General features: G+C 41.3%; 1 long non-coding RNA gene across 4 annotated transcripts in view; it reads left to right on the top strand.

The window, feature by feature from the left end:
- The window catches only part of LOC137171209 (uncharacterized), a 101,462-nt gene extending 87,719 nt beyond the window's left edge, over window positions 1–13,743 (top strand). For 2 of the 4 annotated variants that reach the window (XR_010924725.1, XR_010924728.1), the window contains 3 exons: window positions 11,610–11,694; window positions 12,023–12,049; window positions 13,062–13,743. This is a non-coding gene — a long non-coding RNA (uncharacterized lncRNA). The remainder of the gene's footprint in view (window positions 1–11,609; window positions 11,695–12,022; window positions 12,050–13,061) is intronic. The other 2 variants (XR_010924727.1, XR_010924726.1) reach the window with 2 other exon arrangements.
- The last annotated feature ends 968 nt before the right edge of the window (window positions 13,744–14,711 follow it).

The raw sequence follows: 14,711 nt of genomic DNA, 5'->3' as shown, positions 1-14,711 counted from the left end.
CAGGTTGCTGTCTAGCTGCCAATTAATGTATTTTAATGGGCACAATATTTCTCAGTAGATATTTCTATACTGTAATTGCATGAATTTTAAATGGATATTATTAGAAATACAGATGTTTAAATGATTTACATGTTGGAGTCAATATATTAATTTTAATTTAACATACTTTGTCTGTGTATCATACTTTGCTCTGGTTATCTTTATCACTTGCATGAGAAGAACCGTCTCATTATTGGTTTCATGCATGCTGAGTAATCTTTCAATGCCCAATTGATTATGTGCATATGATACTGAGAATGTGAGGTTGTGTAGAGATATATGGAAAAGAGGCAATTTTTTTCTCTCGAGTTTATAACTTCCTCTTTGGCCTGAAGTGACAAAATATATTATGTTTTGACCAAAAATAAGCTGGTTGCACATTTAGTTCAGCAAAAACTTGGCTTAGGTCATAGGACTGGTAATGAATGAAAACACATTTGCGAGCAAATCAATTTTTATAACCTTTGCGTGTTTATTAGATATTCTGAGGCAAATGCAATAAAGTGCCCAAAGCCAATATTGTATGCCATGAAGGGTGGTGGAACAATTCCAAACAGTAATGTCACCTCTACGGACCGAGCACAGACATTATACATGGAAGGAGGTTTGGAATCAAAGTGGTGTGTTTACGAGTGAATATGTTTGATTAAACCCATACAGTACTGGAAATGACAAAATGCCCATTTTTGTGCATTGCTTTTTTTTTTCTTTTTTTTTTTTTTGTTGCAGGGATGGAAGCAGACGCAGACACACAAACACACACGCACTCTCTACCCCAAACATATATGCATGCAAACAGAGTCACACACACGTCGTCCTCCCTTCTGCAGCCAAGGGAAGTAATGAAAACAAATGGCAGAGTTCTATTCCCGCTGGGACCTGAGGAGGAACTTAGTCATCAAGCTAATTTTATTCTTGTCTGGCCCAGAGACTCCATTTCCTCTGGGTGTTTTTACAAACGCCGGGCTGCACCACGCCATCGGCCAGTGATGGATATGAGGGCCTGATGGCCGGATGGCAGATGCTGGCCCTGTAACTCAAGCTCCAAACACTCGCTGATGACCCCCCTTGCACCCTGCATGTTCCTCACTCAATGCAGTATTACTGATTGGGTGAGCATATGCAAACATGTACTTTGCAAATAAACTGTACTTTTCTTTTCTACACCCAAAGATAATTATAAATACACAGTTATTGTTAAATGTTACATGCATTCTTCCACAAAAGATGAAAGTCGGGCATAAAAGGCAAATGAAGTAGAAGCAGTAAAGTAGGCTCTTAATATCCTAAACAAATCACAGATATAGCTGAATGTGTAATGTCATTAGTTACAGTAAGCCTGCTAATCATGTAGTTAGGTTATGACCTCTTTCATATAACAAAGTTGTAAGCATGTCTGATTACCTCCGTCTTTGCTTCACTTGTATGTTAAGAATCATGTTACAGGCAGTGGCAAGTTGTAGGTTAGCAGCTTAAGCAGTGAGAGCTCTTGTTTCTGCTGCAGGCTACCGAGCAGAAATATCAAAGAGCTGCTTAAGCCTGCAGCAAATTAATTTATCACGTAATTTGTTTCTAAACTTTTTTTAATCTCAATACTACCGTCTTCAGGCAGACATATTTTACCAGGAGATTCCCAAATATAAGAGGGAGCTGGTGTGTATTCATTCAAAATTAAAAACTAAAAACCAATCCCATACTATCAAATTGTGTTTATGGCTGCTGTTCTTATTCAAAAAACTGAAATGTTTAATTTGTGCTGCTGATGTTATAGAGTAAAGTGACTGTTTGTGACAAAACACTAGACAATTTTTTCTTCTTATTCATTAAACTATAATGTTTCTCAGGATATGGTACAATCTATTTTCCTGAGATTCAGGCATAATTACGACACTTGATCTAAAAGCCAATGCAGAACAGGGAGCCTATTCTATTATAACTGCGTAGATTAATAATGAATGCTAAAAACTCAAATTTTGCCTGAAGTTGTGGCTCAAGAGGGAGAGGGCATGTCAAAATGCTTCATTGGGTTAGCTGGATTAGTTGGATCAGTATTACGTCTTCCCATCCTCGCTCTCACCAAAGTCCCATTCTGCGACATGCGCACAGCTGGGAGCGGAGGACACTTGGGACAAAGCAGAAAGAAAGCCAAATGGCCTCCTGTTACAACTCCTCTGTTACCAGCTTGAAGCCTTCATTCCAGTGCATCCTGCATGGATTATTCAGTGACTGTACCCTTTTAGTCTTGGCTGTGGCCCGCAACAGCAAAAAGAACCTTATTGTTGTTGATTTGTTAGTATGCAACAACTTTCAGGAGAGAAGGGAAACATTAAAAAGCAATTAATATACTGGAGTGCGAAGGAAAAGAGGAGTCGCCTAGCTCTCCAGTGGGACTGCCTTTATCTGCAGCGCGACCTGAAAATGCAGAAAACATGGAAAAGATGGCTTTTAGTGTGACTTCTGCTCATCCTTACAGATGGATGACTGACGGGAGGGAGCGAGCGACAAACAAAGGCAGTTTACGATCAGCATAATCAATGTGACATCAGCACAGCAACATAATGCGCGGGGGTTGGAGTGGAGCGGGGCTGGAACACAGGATGCTCTTTTTAATAAAATGACAACTTGTTTTTTTGCAACTACACCTTCCTGATGTTTCCCTGTAAGAAGTTTTTTCTCAGGCTTTTACCACCCGTCAAAGAAGCCTTAACATCATGGCAGGATATCAGTGGCACCCACTTTAAAAGCAATCAAGTATGCATTTAAATTTCAAGCTGACAGGTTCAGCGCAGGCCTTCTTTGCTTTATTGTAAAGAAAGTGCTGCTCCTTCTGTTTCTCTACTTGAGTGTTACCCATAACTCATCATAAAACGGGGAACCCTGGCTTGAGATTAAAGGTATCTCACATTACTTGAATGGACCCAACATGAAACGGCAGATAAAGTAGAATTATGCTTTCTGTAAAAAGCATGCAAGCATCTTCACATTTATTAGGGATGTTTCTACATCTATAGTGGAGCTCTCATCTAGCCAAGTTGAACCCTTTTTCACTCAGTTCAAAAGGGTCTTATGGGAAATTTACCAGCTTTCAACACATGCACAAAAGGTGGGTGTTGAGCTGTATAAACCGTTTTTACACTATGTTCACTGAAGTAACTTGTGCCCCAAAGTAATCCTCACCGGTGTTCAAAGGCATTTTTTACCGTACTTCAACATAATGAGGTTTTCCAAGATTTTTTCTTGTTTGTCACTGAAAAAGTCTATGACCACCATGACCCCCTCTGACACACACACACACAGTACATACAGACAGGGCGAGGTGTTTACGACACACGTATTGTTGGTCCCTCTCACTCGACAACCATTCATTTGCTTCAAGGCTAAAAAGAGGAGGAGGGCGTCACTTCTGGTGGGAACCACTCAAACCTTGCATACTTTGCCATCTACAATAAAGGAGGTGGAAATCAATTTTGGGTTTTTCTCTGTAGTGAACATGGGTTATTTGAGAACAACCAAGGTAAATGTGCCCCAGCAACAATGCAGGCCTGAAAAAAGACACACATAGTGAGAAACATAGAATGGGTAACCTTGGTCTGAACACCATGGTAACAGGGCACATAGAGCATATAATGATGTTCTAAATCCAATCTGGGCATTAAACATCTGAAAAACTGATTATTACAAAAAATGATAACTGAATGAGAAAAAAACAATGGAAAGCCCCTCTAAGATTTATAATTATAAATACCGGCATTGTACACAAATCCTGTACAAATCTCAGTCCTGACAATTTTGTACAATTAGGACACACTTAACATTGGCAGAAACAATGCAGTATACACCAGTGCGTCATCCAACTAAGCTCATGGACGACTCATTTCTTTTTTTCTTTTTTTTCTTCCTTTAGCTACATGATGTGACATGTGTTGGGCCTGTGCACCAAAGCCCAGGTGTCATGGTAGCTACATGATGGCTTTTTCCTGCTACAAAACTCGTTCATCATCCAAGGGGCCTGTTGGGTTTTATCTCTGCCTGGCTCACTTTGAAGCACTTGATCCTCCGTCATGTCTGCCATTTGGGGCTCATTGTGTCATGAAAGAGGTCACTGGGAGGGCAGCATCACTGGCTGCTCTTCCTCCAATCCATTCATTTTAGTCTGCCTAGTCTCCATATTCCCGCTGATATTATAGAGATAGAGAAATAGAAAGATAGTGGGGGGAAGGGATGAGGGGCAGACAGACAGACAGTGCCAGGCCGAGCTGAATCAATTAAGGCACATCAAATCATGAATTCATGCACGATGAAAGTGACAAATATTGGCTGAGGCGGTCAAAGCTGTCAGGGCCTTGACACAGCTTACCCCTCATCATCATCATCAGCATTGTCATCATCCTCTCTCTCGATCTCTCTTTCGTACTTATCCCCTCTCTTGCTGGTGAAATATGTTTCTTCTCGTATAAGGGGAACATGTATATGCAGATGTACAGGCGTAATCACCCACAAATACTGTGTGAAATCTGTTGATACTAAAGTAGAATTTTGCACGGGCCAAAAAATTTGGTCTCCATTTTTTTTAACCCAACGGCTAAATTTGAGAGACTTGAAGCAATATTTTAGCTATATTTCATCCATTACTGTCTGCTAGATGAGAGAAAGAGAGAGAGCAATGAATTTCTCGTTTCGTAAGTCACAATTTGATTTGTGTTAATTTCTAATATAACAAGACCTAAACATATACGGCTGAACCGTGTATGAATCGCCGGAGGGCTTTTAATTTGAAACAAAGGAGACAGGAAGTGGTGACACGTGGCCGAGGCAAGTGATGAAGTTAAACCATTGGTTGGCTTTCGGCGGCCTTCCTTCATAATCCCTCAGTCAGTGACTCACTCAGTCACGGACGTTCACATTTATAAGGTTGCTCCCTGTGGTCCAGCCAAAAAAAAAAGACCTTTTAGGACTTTGTTTTAAGTTCAGGAATGACATATATTTAAAACTCCTAATTTACATGTTTATGATCATAACTATATTGCACGTCAAGCCCTTGTGCCCTACAAAAACTGGTTTTACTGTGGCCCCACTAAAAGCCATCCTCACCTCTTGTTGGATCGTTCAGCACTGAATCAAAAAAGCATGTAAAAGGAAAATTCAGTGTAAAAAGTTAGGATACAATAAATCAGTTCAGGCGCTCAGATCCAGGCAAACTGCTGAACTCGAAGTATCACCCATTACAACATTTGTGGGAGTTATCAACCCCTCTCTGCCCCCTATCTCCCCTTACTCCTCTGGGTCATAGTGCTGTCAGCTGGCGTGAGCATATGTCTGACATCTCCGTCTGTCTGTCTGTCTGTCTGTCTACTTCTCTCTTCCTTGGCCTCCTTGTCTGCCCTCCAACCCCCAATGCTTGTGTCACTGTCCCTGTCACTTCTGTCGGCCACGGCCCACGTAAACATGTAGCGACCACTTGATATGTTTGTACGGGGATTTGGGGATGAACATTACCGTGTTTTGAGAGAGGAACATCTGGCTGGGGGAAAAGGTTACAGTATAGGGATACCACCAGAGCCAGAGCCCTGTGCAGAATTCCTTCCATCAGATAAATCAAGACAGCAAGTCACTGCGAAACGGGAGGGGCAGGGGAGGGATGAGAGGGTGAGAGGGAGGGAAGGGACGTTAACTCAATCCTGCCTGAGAGGAATGGAGTGCTTTGTAAAAGATGGGCTTCTGTAAAATGGCCATCTCTCTTTTTGGTCTCTGGTCTTGCTCTGTCTCAGGCTCCAATCTTTCTTTAAAGCAAGGAGCAAAACATTTTCGTCTTGTCTTTCCAGAATCAGTGCCACATTTACCGCACTCACTGTCAACTTCTCTTTTAAAGTAATTTCTACTGAAGAAATAGTCCCTATGAAAACTGTAAACAACACATTCTTATCCAGAGTACTGGACACCTATTCTGGAAAGAGAAGTTGCTATGGATTTTTTTTAGAGCTATAGTAGCAATGTTGTGACCACCACAATTAGAAAATACTATGTGCATTGCTAGATACCACTTGATGAGAAAATTGTTTTTTTGTAATTTGGGTGAGCTCACCCAAACATTAGACAATTCGGTTTTCTATATCATCCAAACCAGCTCTTTTCTTTAGGTTATATTTCCAACTACTGATTATTTTTCCAAAGTGTTTGGTACTGTTGTGCATTTTTGTCACATCTGAGACACTGACCACTTTAAACCACCTTGAATGGCATTGGCTAAATGACTTATCGAGTACTCACTCTTTACCTTGAAAGGAAAAACTTTTAGGAAAATGTTGCATTGCTTTTCTGGAAGAAGTCTGTAAATTATAGCCCTCAAACAATAGTTCTCTTAAAAGATCAATCTAGAGTGGCTACTTGGTAGGACCTTGGGTTATTCTTTTCCTTTGAATCCATTTAATTGATGTACTTTCCTCCTGATTTCCTGTTTGTTTTCTCAGCTCTTCATTGTGTTCTTGTGGGTTCACCATGTCCTGTGTTCTCTTGTAGTGGCTTCATTTTATGGGAAACTGAAGCATACAATTGCACTAACTTAAACAAAAACAGACCTACAAAAAAAATGTTATATGGCTGTTAGATGATTCAGGTAGCAAGTTTATTATCCTTAAAAATTCATACCACTCACAAATCCTTTCTCATCCACACTGTAGGCCAATGACACTCGTGTCCATGGTTACACTCGATTTCTTTTATTTTTGACCGCTGATACCAACAAGCACTGGCCATCATCATATCCCCACATCCATCTCCAACTCTCCCTCCTACAGTCCCTTCTTTCCCGTCATGTTGAGGGAACAGAGTTGCGAGGCAGGGATGAGTAAAGCACATGTCAGGAGACGTAAGGGTTTCCGTGGTGGCCAACGAGATGAAGCTGTCAGAGGAAATGCTGTCAGCGCCGACACCCAAGTATCAAGGGCATCTTTGTGTCTTCTCCTCCTCTGTGCCTGTCCTCTGTTGCCTTGCTTAATTACACTGCATGTACGCTACTACTGCTATTGTCAGGGGCTTGACGTGGCTGCACTGTTGGCATGCATAGAGCCAAGTTTTGACACGGTGCCCCAAGGACTGAACTGTGTGATGTGCTGTTGAAGGCTTGTGTGCAGAGGCAAGTTAGCTGAGATCAAGAAAGGGGTCATATGGTCTCTTTGTGATTGAAAACTGTTTAAAAAATAGTGAAACATTCCTGTTTTATAGGACTGCGTAGGCATGAATTTACTTCTGCGTTTGTATGTCAAAGTGTGTGCGCTTCCCAGCATGCTTGTGCACACAGTTGTCACATTAAGACTCCTAAATCAAGATGTACTACTCAAGTTTCAGTTTGGAAGAGTCAGGCTGTACTCATGTTCCGTGGTCGTGCAATTCTGTAAAAATCTGGCAAAAGCCAAATGGAGAATTTATTGTTTATTTAAGAAAGAAAGTATAGTTTGCCTAAAAGTACACATTGAAACTGAACGATACAGAGGTGTGATTGAGATGAAAGAATCTGTGAATATTGTGAGCTGAATGAGGCGTAATTCATTTAATTATATACTGTCATTTTTACCATGATTTATGACAAATATTGTTCATGATCCAGGAATTGAGAATTGAGAATGGAGCTTTAGTTGAATACCTTTTTGATAATGCTTTTGCACATTCTAAATCTATTTCTAAAGCATGAGATAGGACAAGAAAAATAATGGATAAATTCCTCGTGCTCTATTTTATATGGACTGTAAACTATTGGTTTCACAACTGGATCAAATTTACAGTGTTTGGCACTAATGGATGCATATGTAGATTTTGTTTTGTTTGGATTTATGTATTGTGTTTTGTGCTTATGGGGCTGTGTTTGTGTATTTGTATTTCCATTGTGGAATTTCTCCTGGAGCATAATTTGTGGGCGGTTTATCTTTACGTTTATGTTTGGATGATGTTGATATATTGTGCTGTTAGATAATGGTAAGTGTAAATGACCAGACATGAAAATAGAAGTATTCATTTGTAAACGCACAGCTCGTGCTTAATGCAAAATGCCTTCACAATATGTGTGTATGTCTTCAAATGTGTATGTGTTTGTGTGTACAAATCTGTACCAGCACAAGTGGTACACGAGGGCTGGCAGTTGAGGCATACTTCACACCCCAGATTGACCAGGAAGTAGTTGACAGCTCTCAGTGCCCTGGCCTACCGCTAATTTCTTCACTTCCTTCCTGCTAGCCTAGCTTAGCATCAATCACCTCTCTCCACTCGCAGCGCTAGTGCAAACCAATTTCCTTAATGCTGATTGCACTGTAAACCAACTCTCCTCACCCGCTCTGGCTCTTGTTCCGTTTGGCTCGTCCATTCTTTCTTGCTTTCCTTCCATGGCTTTCTCTTGACTTGACAAAGTAATGATTCAACTCCTAAAAGCTGCTTAGCTGGAATAGATGACTGAGAAAATCTCCAGTATATTATACTTCTGTTCAATGTCATATAATTTTCAGCTGGAGGCAATAAACTTGGTATTTTTGTTTAAATTTAGAAATGCAGCTTAGTTTATCTTCTCTTACTTGACAATTATAGGCAAATGTTTATAGGCCACGATCTTTAAATCAGATTCAGATCTAAAGGATTTTTATTGGCATAACATGACTTAAATAAATCTAACTATAGTGTAGAATGCAGAGGGCTCAGTGACAGAGACAGCAAGAGTGAGAGGGGATCCCTACTTCCCGCTGAGGCATGAGAAATTCCCTACATGTTTCTCAAGTTTTGGAGTCATCATCAACACAAGAGGAGGCTAGCTATTTCTCACCTTCACTGAATCTGCACACCCGGCCCTCATCTGAGGTCAGGAACTGTGCCAGAGCATGTGTATTTAAATGTGTGTGTGTGTGTGTTCATGGTTCCTTTTAATTCTGTCTCTAAGGCAAACACAGCAAGGTCCCAACACTGAGACAGAGAGGATTCACCCACTATAGCAACACAAGCGATGACAAGTAAACCAGATCACATTTTAAATGCCTCCTAATTCTTTTTTAATTTATTGTGTTAGTATCATGTGGGACACAACCACTAGAATCATGACTGGGATTTTGTCAGTGCCGCAAGTATAAGTATATCTTACCGTGAGAAGAGTTAGGCCTAAACACAGCAGCTATCAGCTCTCACCTCATCAGTGTCATTCCAGCCAATCATGAGATCCAGTGCCAGAATGCTCTGCCACCACACCCTTTACCATAGCACGGCCCTTCTATGAGAATTAACACCACATCAGTCTATGAAAAAATTTTAACGTCCAAAAGAATGATCTCCTTCATGTTCTTTTGTTTAAATCTTAGAGGGCTATGTGTGGACACCAGTGTGATTTTAAATAGATTAAAGATTACACACGTAGTAAGCTTCACATTTTTTCCAGGATTTTTAACTATGAAGACAAGCCCAAAATCAGAATATGTCCATTTGAGCGTCTTTTAACTGTCACTTTTGAGGAGGTTATTGTTGTCTTTCGCCTCAAGGAAAATTTGTGTTTAGCAAATTGTTTACTAATTTGTCATGTCATGGCATTTCAGTGCAAACCTGCTTGAAGTGAGACAAAAAATATGAAAGTTTGTAAACCATTAGTAAAAAGTTCTCAAAAGAAATAAAAAAAAAATCTAACAAAAAACATTACAAGGATAAAAAATGTAAAAAAAAAAAAAAAAAAAAAGCTAAAAGAACATAGTAAAAGGAATCCTGTCAGGTAACCAGTGAATAAATGCTTTTAAGATGGCAACTGGATGAATGTTGCTCAGAAGGCTAAATTAATAAATCTGCATGAATGAAATCCACAAAATACTAAATTGAATTCCTCTTAAGCTTTTGGCTAAATGTCCTGAACTACTCCACCATATTTCTTGGATTCTGCATACTTCAGTTTGCCTACTTTTCTTTTTTTTCCTGCCCCTGTTTTAAACTTGGGATCCAGTGGCAGGTCTTTCCCAGTGGAGAGATTGATGAAGTGCAGTGGCCCTGGGGCCAAGGGAGAAGTAGTCCCCTGCTGGGACTTCTCTCTGGCCCACTGAGCACACCACAGCCACACAGGATACATCACTCAATCTGCTGCTGGCACACACACAGGCCCAGCACTGGGCTGGACAACATAAGGGCTGGGTGGCTATGAAGAAATCGTAGCTGCCTTTACTCTTGTCCTAATGGCTGGTACACAGCGGTTCATGTTTCAGCCTTGCTCCAGGGCCCACCACTGACATGCTGCTACATTATGTTAGCCTGTGTTTTATTTGGCTCTGTTTGGTATAGTGTAGTGGAATAGGAAGTAAGGGGGGGGTGGAGGGGGGGCACAATTGAAGGCCCAGCAGGAGGGCCACTCCAACACAAACAGTAGGAGAGTGATGCCTGGTGTGAGTTGCTGCACACAAACTGCTGTGTTACATGCTGCCCAAGCCACAGATGGAGCAATTTTGTCACTGCGTTTTGTATGTGGTGGGATTTCGCAGTGTAAATGTCAACAGGTTCAGCTTCCAAAATCATCAGGCGTGTATAGTATCTATTGTACACTGTGTCTGCGCATGAAGTGTTTAGGGGAGGGGGCACAAATGCTGCTTGGTGTTGGGTGGCATGCACGTCACATCGGGCTGATGGATGGCTCAGATTGCCGTGACCAGGATGCCCCAGCTTCCAATGCACAGCTACTAGCATGAGCAGTGCTTTCGCAGCCACTGACACTGACTTGTCTGGGACTGCCTAGACTGGCGACATAGTCTGAGAGATTCCTGGAGAAAGCCCCGGTGCATACACATGCTTGCATGCTGACACACACAAAGACATGAAAAGTGGGGGTCGGGTTGCCCTGACAAATTACCCACATCCCCAGCACTCCAGTGTCTCAGCATGGGGGAAACTCGATGGCCCGGTAGGAGGTGGGTGGATAAGTGGAAGGTCAGGGATTTGAGAGGAGAGGGCACCCAAAGCCCACGCTTTCTCTACGTAAAGCATAGAGGAGAAAAGACTGGGCAAGGCGTGCATTTATTTTAAGTCTCTTTATCCAGTCTATCACCACAACCTGTGCTTGTTGGCGTGCGGGGCACAGAGACTCAGAGTATGTGAGAGGTATACATATTTATGTGTGTGTGGGCATGCATGTGTGGAGCAGTGAAGGCCGGCGTTCCAGACTGCAGGGAGAGGATTAGGAGACTGGAATGCAAGACACTCCTTGACCCCGGTGCGACCTTTGAGGCTAAATCCCTTGCCCATATCTGTCCCTCATGGGTCATGATCCAATTGGTCGCCCCTTTAGAATGCTGACCTCTTATGCACCTCGTCACTCAGTCTGCTTGAAACATCTCCATTCACTGACAGTGGGGCCTTAGCTAGCAAGCTAGGATAACAACTGGAGGGTTCTGGTTGTAGACAAGTTCCTCAGGGTACAGGAATAACATTTCAAAGCTGAAATTCAGCAGCATTTTCGTTAATGCAGGCCTACTTAAGGAAATAAAAAAAAAATATCACTCTTGTTCTGCCTTTCAAGTGTCCATGTACACCTAAAACATATATGAAGCGTTTCCCCTTTCCCTCTTTTGGAGGCCTGTACGCCTTTCCATTTGCAAGCGTGTCGACCAAGAGTGACGTTAATGGAGGTGGAGAGGAACGAACACATCACAACGGCGGGTGAGTGGCAGTGACACTGAGCAGCAGCAAAGAGCTGGGTGGCAGGCAATCAGAGAGGCTCTCTTTCTCTTTCACTTCAGTCCCACATGACATGGCTGACTAGAGAGATGAGAGACAGATGGGTGCCCCGCTTGCTACTGAGGCCCCCTGAATAAAATATCACACTTCTGATTAATTTATATTTCATCTGCATAGAGAAAAGCATTATTGTTTTTAGATGTTTTTTGAGATGCTTTCTATTGTTGATTCATTGCATTGTCTATTTTTCTTTAAATAAGTAGACTTCATAGGATAATGCTAAATGGTCACTGATATGATTTTTTTGCAGATAATTTGCTCACGTGGCTGGTTGACAGTAAGTTACACAATTTCAATCACTCAATTAATGCTTTTAGAACAAGATTATGATTAATAAATGGTTAATATTTTCTTTCAAGTTCAGAAGTTGAAACACACATTTTTTTCAATAGCATGACACTGTGCATGTGTTTTCTTTGGGATTATATTGTTCATACTTGTTGAGGCCTCCTGGCTTTTCACCTACCTTTCTGTCATCACATCTCTCACTCTGTCTCTTTTTCCAGTAATGCTAATGACTATAGCTGTATTTCTCTGTCACAAACTTACAATTACATCAATTGTAGCCTACTACTCCATAATGTTTTTCAGTAACACATTGCTTTAACTGGCTTTATACAAGGATGCTGCAAATTGATACCCATAGTATAAAGATACGAGAAATGAACATATTCTACTGCAAGAGGAATTTTAACTTTTTTCATATGTCTCCCATTCTTTTCTCTGGTCAACAAAAACAAAACATGATTATAACGACAATTATGTTGTTTAAATAACATATTTCCAAATATGTTATTCACACAACATAATAGTCACCAGCAGATGGTTGTGCTGGCTCCACATTAGTTAATTCAAATGAACTCAGAATTTGATTAGAATGGGTGTAGAGGGAGGAGAAGATAGATTTAGGAGGGGAGGAGATGGTGACACGGTCAACAGTTACATCAGGCACCTGTCATGGAGCTGTGGCAGCAAGGGTGGAAGCAAATAGGGGGTAAAAGAAGAAAAGAAGTGGAAGAAGCTGGTCAATAGCCAATAAGTTAGTGTTTAATGCGTATGCTAAAAGGTCACTCAGAGTGATGCATCCTTGCAATCAAAAAGACGGCAACTATACTTGTGTCTAGGCATGTGGAGATATATATATTTTTTTATAAAATATTGTGTTAACTAGACATGTTCTTTCACTCCCCTGTCTTGTCTTGGCCATACAGAACTGTGTGAGCGTGTTTGTGCAAATGAACACACGTGTCTCCAGTGTAAGGCTGCCTCTCTGTGCATCTGTCTGACAGGGGCAAAGAAACAGCTGTGAGGAGCCTTGAAGGTCACCCAACTCTGCTCCTCACCTGTGTCACATCTGCCTGCCAGTGCCATCAAGGTGCGTCAATCTCCCACCCTGGCATCTGTCTACCTGTGGCGCTATGGCCAGCACGCTTCTACCATCCCCCTACCCCTCGCACATCTTGTTCCTTAAGGCGTCTGTCACTCACCTGTCATTTCTTTCATCAACTCCTGGCCTCCGTCTCCCGTCTTGCGCTTGCCCCGGCAAAGGTGGGAAGGTAACCATTGGAGCGAAAATGGTGACCATTTTGTCCCAGTTCCAGGTTTAGCTGCTGCGAAGGATGACACATCAGTGAGGTGTTGAGTGACAGCAACAACATGCTAAGCAGGTTTCTCTATGGAAGCCCTGGAGTTTGGAGCTTTGACATGTTAAATATGTGACGGATAAGAATGTGACATTTTCCATCTATTACAGAAACTCAAGTTTTCTTTTACACAATAGATCAAAACAAAATTGTTAAAAATGATGATGATCTATGAGATGTGGTTGAAAGCTCCTGGAAAAAACTAGACGATGAGTTAAGATTTTTTTTACATGTTTTTACATATTACAAGGTCAAGTGTGATCTTTCTTGTAGAAGTGTAGACTTTTGTATATTATTTTACACCATTGTAGTAATAAATAAAAAATAAGAACAAACCTATGAAGCTCAGTGTTTCTATCACAAATCACATTATTACAACCATTTATAGTACTAAATCAGTTACAGCATGCTTAAGCACATTGGTTAAGGTCTAAGAAAAGGTTTTTTTGTATAATTTATGAATTAAAAAAATGTTTAACCTCTCTCACAGTAAAAATCTTTGTATCAGATGGAATCAGAACCCAGATCATCAGGTTCGTCATTCATCATCTCACCTGTTTGCAGGCGTGTCTCTGTCACAGTGAGAAAACATATTTCTGTCCCTTTTTACTATGCGCAATGCACATATTTGCACATTAGGTATATCATATCAAGTTTGGAAAATCCCAATAACTTCAGGAGGCAAAGCCGCATACACAGATATGGTATATACACAACATTTCTCCTCACACCTCTGACAGCTGAAAAAAACCCTTAGTTTCTTAGAAATCTGTTTGTGGCCTGAGGGTCTTTGACCTCTCTTTCTACTCTGAGGAAAATGATCAAAGTGATGCAGCTCTTCAAGGGTTAAAAACATCACCAGCAACAAATTTGCCTTTGCTCAGTCTACCACACAAGCAAATGCTAAACTATCGACAACCTTGCTCAAATTCCAATCTTTGTGCTGTGTATGGAAAGACCCCACAGGTGAATTCATGATTGAGGGGCTTTACTGAAGACTAACATGTCTTGAGGCACAGAGAAGGCGGGGATAGTTACTTCCTAACATTTTAAGTGTTGTTTTCTTGGAGTCTCTTCAGCACAGCAAATCCCACATGAGCTCTGTAGAGGCTATTTCAGCTATCAGTGGCTTCCACAGACCTATTGTGAGTACTGTCTGAAATATTGCACAAATAACGATCAAAGCAGCTCCCTGCACTGGCTGGGCCAAGACAGTAAATCCAGCCTGGTGAAGGCCAGACAGTGATTTTGTTTCACATTTCCGCCCAAGACACAGGCACATGCAAGGAAGAAGAA

This window comes from Thunnus thynnus, chromosome 19, assembly GCF_963924715.1.
Source record: "Thunnus thynnus chromosome 19, fThuThy2.1, whole genome shotgun sequence".
Classification (NCBI taxonomy): domain Eukaryota; kingdom Metazoa; phylum Chordata; class Actinopteri; order Scombriformes; family Scombridae; genus Thunnus; species Thunnus thynnus.
Note: the sequence above shows the minus strand (reverse complement) of the source record. Positions and strands in the feature narration are given on the sequence as shown.